This window comes from Chrysochloris asiatica, unplaced genomic scaffold (assembly GCF_000296735.1).
Source record: "Chrysochloris asiatica unplaced genomic scaffold, ChrAsi1.0 scaffold00010, whole genome shotgun sequence".
Taxonomy (NCBI): domain Eukaryota; kingdom Metazoa; phylum Chordata; class Mammalia; order Afrosoricida; family Chrysochloridae; genus Chrysochloris; species Chrysochloris asiatica.
In genome coordinates this window covers 19,005,762-19,011,929 of record NW_006408528.1, presented here as the reverse complement: position 1 = coordinate 19,011,929, position 6,168 = coordinate 19,005,762, and positions in this window count along the sequence as shown.

Genomic DNA, 6,168 nt, shown 5'->3' with positions numbered 1-6,168 from the left:
CAGCATCAATGGGCTCAAGCGTGGCAACTATGGTGAATTTGGCCCAGGATTGGGCAGTGTTTCGTTGTGCTGTGCATAAGATTGCTATGAGTCGATATCGACTCGATGGTACCTAACAACAACATCAACACGACTTATCATTTTCCTTTAACAAGTTAGTGTCACCACCCTTAGGAATCTAACAGATGGTTTGTTGAGTAAACCTCTGCTTACTCACCTGAGAATTTTTCAACTTGGGTAGACTCATTGTGAGTCAGAGACAACAGTCAAGTCTATATAAGAATCAGCACCCTCTAAAAATCTCTATGAAGATTCTCAAATCTTCTTGCCTTTCTAGTTAGCATTCATCTGTACTTCTTTGCCTTTGGTGTTGAGAAAGTCTAGATTTTGCTTCTATTGTTGTTTCTAGGTGTCTTCAAGTCGGTTCTGACTCCTAATGACCTTATAGACAAGAAAAGAAAACAATGCTCTATCTGTGGTATCTTCAGTTATTGCCATGTTTAAGCCCATTGTTGCAGCCACTGTGTCAATCCATTTCATTAGTTTTCCTCTTTTTTGCTGACCCTCTACTTTGCCAATCATGATGTCCATCTCCAGGGACTGGTCCCTACTAATAACATGTCCAAAGTATGTGAGATGAAGCCTCACCATCCTCACTTCCAAGGAGCAATCTGGCTGCACTTCTTTCAGTACAGATATGTTTGTTCTTCTAGAAGTCCCTGGTATATTCAACATTCCATGACAAAACCATAATTCAGATGCATCATTACTTCCTTCTTCCTTATTCATTGTTCAGATTTCATGTACATATTAAGGAACTGAAAATAACCTGAATTGAATCAGGTGCACCTTGGTCCCTAATGTGACATCTTTTCATTTTAACATTTGAAAGCTGTCTTTTGCAGCTCAATTCAATATTTTGCATGTTTTTCTAACTGTTGTTCCCATGGGTGTTCATTGTGGAACCAGTAAAATGAAATCCTTGACAACTTCATATGGCCTAGTTTCATAACACTGTATCATACAATGTTCTGCTACTGTCTGTGAGATTTTCACTGACCACTTCTTTCAGCTGTCGATTGCCAAGCTCTTCCTCTCAGTCTGACTTAGTGTAGAAGCTCCATAGAAACCTGACCACCATAGATGACATTGCTAACATTTGAGATATCAGTGGCATAGCATTACAGCAACATGCAAGCAACATACACTACAACAAACTGACAAACAAGTGGTGGAGCATTAAAATCTCTTTATAGAAGATCCCTATGAACTAGATCCCTATGAACCAATGGCAACTCAAATGAGAAGGAAATGTAGTGAACATTCATTAATAATCAAAACATGGAGTATATGAAATATGAATCTAGGAAAATGGAAATCATAAAAAGTGAAACAGAACACAAAAGGATTCATATGATAGACACCAGTGAGCTAAAATGATCTGGTACTGGCAATTTTGATACAGATAACAGTATGCAGGGAATGACAAATTGAAGAGGGGTGATATCACATTCATTGACAAAAAGAACCTGTTAAGATTGTGTCTGAGAATGATGCTGTCAGTGATAGGATAAAATCTATACATCTACAAGGAAAACCAGTTAATGTGACTATCATTCGAATTTATTCACCAACCACTAATTCCAAAGATGAATAAATTGAAGATTGTTTCCAACTTCTGAAGTCTGAAATTATGCAATCAAGATGTGTTGATAATTATGAATGATTGGAAGGCAGAAATGGGAAACAAAAATAAAGGATCAATGGTTGGAAAATATGGCCTTGGTAATGGAAATGATGCTTGAGATCATTTTTTGTAAGACCAACAACTTACTCATTGCAAAATCTTTTTTAAACAACACAAATGGTGATTATACATGTGGGTCTCACTATATGGAATACACAAGAATCAAATTGACAATATCTTTGAAACAAGATCATGGAGCAGCTCAGAATCATTAGTCAGAACAAAGTCTGAGGCCTGTTGAACAGATTATCAACTGCTCATATTCAAGTTCAAGTTGAACCTAAATAAGATAAAAACAAGTCCACAAAAGTCAAAATACAGCCTTGAATACATTCCTCCTGAATTTAATATCATCTCAAGAATAGATTTGATGCACTGAATACAAATGACACTCTAGACAAGATATACAATGAAATCAAGGACATCAAACATGAAGAAAGCAAAAAGGTCATTAAAAATACATGAAAGAAAGAAAAGACCAAAAATGGTGTCAGAAGAGATTATAAAACTTGCTCTTGAATGTAAAATAGATAAAGTGCATGGAAGAAAGAGTAGAATCAAAGAGCTGAACAGAAGATTTAAGAGGGAAGCTTGAGAAGACAAAGTATTATAGCGAAATGTGCAAAGACCTGGAATTAGAAAACCAGAAGAGAAGAAAGGACATACCATGCATTTCTCAAGTTAAAAGAATTGAAGAAAAAAAAAAGCCAAGCCTCAGTTTTAACATTGAAGTATTCTCCTGGTGTAGTATTGTAAGATTAGCATTGGACTCCATACCACAAGTTCAGTGGCTCAAACCGACCATTTGCTCCTTGGAAATCTTATACAGTTCTGCTATGAGTTGGAACAAACTTGATGGCACTTCACATAGCACAACAACAGTAATAGGCAAAATATTGAACTGCACAGGAAGCATCAAAAGATAAAAGGAATACAATCAGTCATTGTGCCAAAAATATTTGGTTGACATTCAACCATTTCAGGAGGTAAAGTGATGGTATTGAAGTGGACCCATGTTTTAACCAAGTCATACTGAAATCATTGGTTAAAAACAAAGCTCCAGAAATTGGTGGAAAACCAAACAAGGTATCTAAACAAATGGCTACAGCTACAACATTGAAAGCACTAACTCATCAACGCAATAAATTTGCAAGATTGCTGGCCAACTGACTGAAAGAGATCCATATTTGTGCTGATTCCAAATAAAAAGTATCCAACAGAATGCTGAGATTATAGAACAATATCATGGACATCACACCCAAGTAGAGTTTTGTTGACACTAATTTAAAAATGGTTGCAGCAATACATTGACTTGAAATTGCCAGAAATTCAAGCTGTATTCCTAAGATGACTTGAAACACCACTGGTGTCAACTAGAGCTTGACTGAAAACAGAAAATGCCAGAAAAAATGTTTACCTGTGTTTTACTGACTGTGTATGTTTTATTTACTATGTGTGGATCATAACAGATTATGGCAACATTGTGATAAAAAGGAATTCCAGAGCATTTATTTGTGTTCACGTAGAACCTGTACATAGACAAACAGTCTTTCTAACAGAACAAAGTGAAACTGCATAGTTTAAAAATCAGGAAAGGTGTGCTTTAGGATTGTATCCTTTCATCATTCTTATTAAATCAGTATAATTGAATTATCCATGAAGCTGGAATATATAAAAACCATTGCATCTTCACAATACACAATGAAGATCAAAGATTATAGCCTTCAGTATGAACTACACCTACACATAAAGAAAACTTAAAGAGACATAAACATAAATAAAAACATAAAAATTCCACACAACTGGACCGATAAGAAATACCAAGATAAGCAGCGAAAAGATCCAAGTTGTCAAGAATTTCCATTCGCTTGGGTCCACACTCAATGTCAGCAGAAACAAATGACTATTGCATTGGGCAAATCTGTTGGGAAAACTTCTTGAAAGTGCTAAAAAGCAAAGATGTCACTTTGAATACAAAGGTGGTCCTGACCCAACCCATAGTATTTTCGATAACCTGTAAATTTGGAAAATAAATAACAAAGGCCAAAGAAGAAAGTATGCATTTGAATTAGGGAATTGCCAAAGAATATTGAATATACTATAGACTGTTAGAAGAACAGACAATTCTGTCTTAGAAGAAATACAGCCACATTATTCCTTAGAAATAATGGTTGTGAGACTTTGTCTCACATACTTACCAGGAGCATCAGTAAAAAGAAGACCTACAATGACACAGAATGACACAATGGCTGTAACAATTGGCTCAGAATATTTTTAACAGTTGGTTTGTTTGCATCACTGTAATAGCTGCAATATTTAAGATTTCACAACAGTTCATTATTTAATATGGTCCTTATAGTTATATTCTGAACTGAGCTGATTGCTCTTAACAACAGCAACAAAGTCATATTCCTCCATTCTGGTTTTTTGGGTTTTTTTTACATTATAACTCTTTTGCTTGTGATTATGGTCACATTATAGAATGAATTGTTAATGAGGCAGGATTAAGGTGGGCCTGTGGATCAGCACTGGACTGGAAACCACAAGGTTGGAAGTTCAAACCCATCAGTGGCTCCTTGGAAACACTATACACGGTCACTGTGAGTCAGAACTGACTCAGCAGAACTTAACAACAACAACGGCAAGGAGCAAGGATTAAGGTGAATTATGGTGGTGTTATGGGTTACACATTGGACTGCTAACCACAAATTTAGCAGTTCAAACCTACCAATCAATCAGCAGGAGAAAGATAGGGTTTTTGCCCCATAAAGATTTACAGTCTCAGAATCCCTATATATACATGGTCACTATGAGTCAGAACCAACTCAGTGGCACATCAACAACAAAGGAATAAGGATTAAGGTGAAACTAAGGATTACGTATGCTTCCACATTACTAGAGGATGTTACTCAAATAACCACCTTTAGTTTTCCTCGGAGGCATGGTCTGAGTTCAATATACAGGAATGCCTTGACAAAGTTCCCTCTCTTGCTCTGGATCTTGCATTTGGCTCACCTCTGTCTGCCCTCCAGTTCATGGGTCTTATGACCTATCAACTGACCTGCTTCACCAGCTTCCACAGCCTTATGCATCAACAACCTGTTTTCTGATTTGCTGATTTGGGTTCCTCAGTTCCTAAGATTATGTGGGTAAGTAGAATCCTCCAGACTGGCATCTGAACTATGGAATTGGGACCTGCCAGCCTCCACAAGAGTGTAAGCCATTTCCTTGACAGTTGTGGAACCCAGTTGAGACATTGCAGTATAACACAGGAACCTGGAGCCTGAGGGAGAGGAGGAATGGTGCTAGATAGTAGGGATTATGGAGTGGTATAACATGTTGGAAAAGTGGAGCATTTGGGATATCTTTAGCTTCCACTTCATAGGAACCAGCCTTGTGCTGATCCTAAAGAAATTGTTCATGTACCCATGTTAACACAGTACAGAATATTAGTACTTGAAGAAAGTTTCGCAAATTCATCTAAGTCCTTCATATTTTATTAAGACACAAAGTAAAGAAGAAAACAAAACAAATTAGATGTTCAATACATGACACAAAACACAGCTGGTCAATCTTAAAATGAAACTAAGGTGTTCTATATTTGTATTGTGGAGAACATTACCCTACCTCTTCAATCATTTTGTGATAGTCTAACATGTGTTGTTACATTTAAGTGTTATACAGATTTTTTTTTTCATGTGTGGACTTTTAAAGTGTAAAATGGAGCTTTTAAAGTACCACTAGTGATGAAATCCTGGTGTGATACAGCAGGCTAAAACACTGGGCCACAAAGTTGGCAGTTCAAACTCACCAGTCACTCTTTGGAAACCTATATAGGGTTTCTATAAGTTAGAGCTGACTTGATGGCACTTAATAACAAGTCAGGCAATATCAAAATGATTGTTATTTCTAGGTGCCTGTGTATGAATGAGTGATGGTTAAAGCAGGAAATTAATGGTCAAGCTATCCATATGTCTGTTTTTTAAATATTATTAATTAAAAACCTATTTAAAAGTTTATATGTATCACATATATATATATATAGATACATACATATATGTACATATATGTACACAGGTGAGTTGACTCCTGGTGTGGTGTTTTAGGATAAGCGCTGGACCAAAAGGTCAGTTTGAACCACAAGGTCAGAAGTTCAAACCCACCAGCTGCCTCTTGGAAACACTATAGAGTCACTATGAGTCTGAAATGACTCCATGACGCTTAAACTATATATATGTTGTTAAATTCCATTGAGTAGACTCTGCCTAATAGCAACCCTGTATAGGGTTTCTGAAACTTTAAATGTTCATGGGAGCAAAGACACTCATCTTTTCCCCATATACACACACACAAGCACAGGGTGAGTCAAAAATTATCTGAACTCTGGCTGTAGAATTAGAAAAGACATTATATATATATAT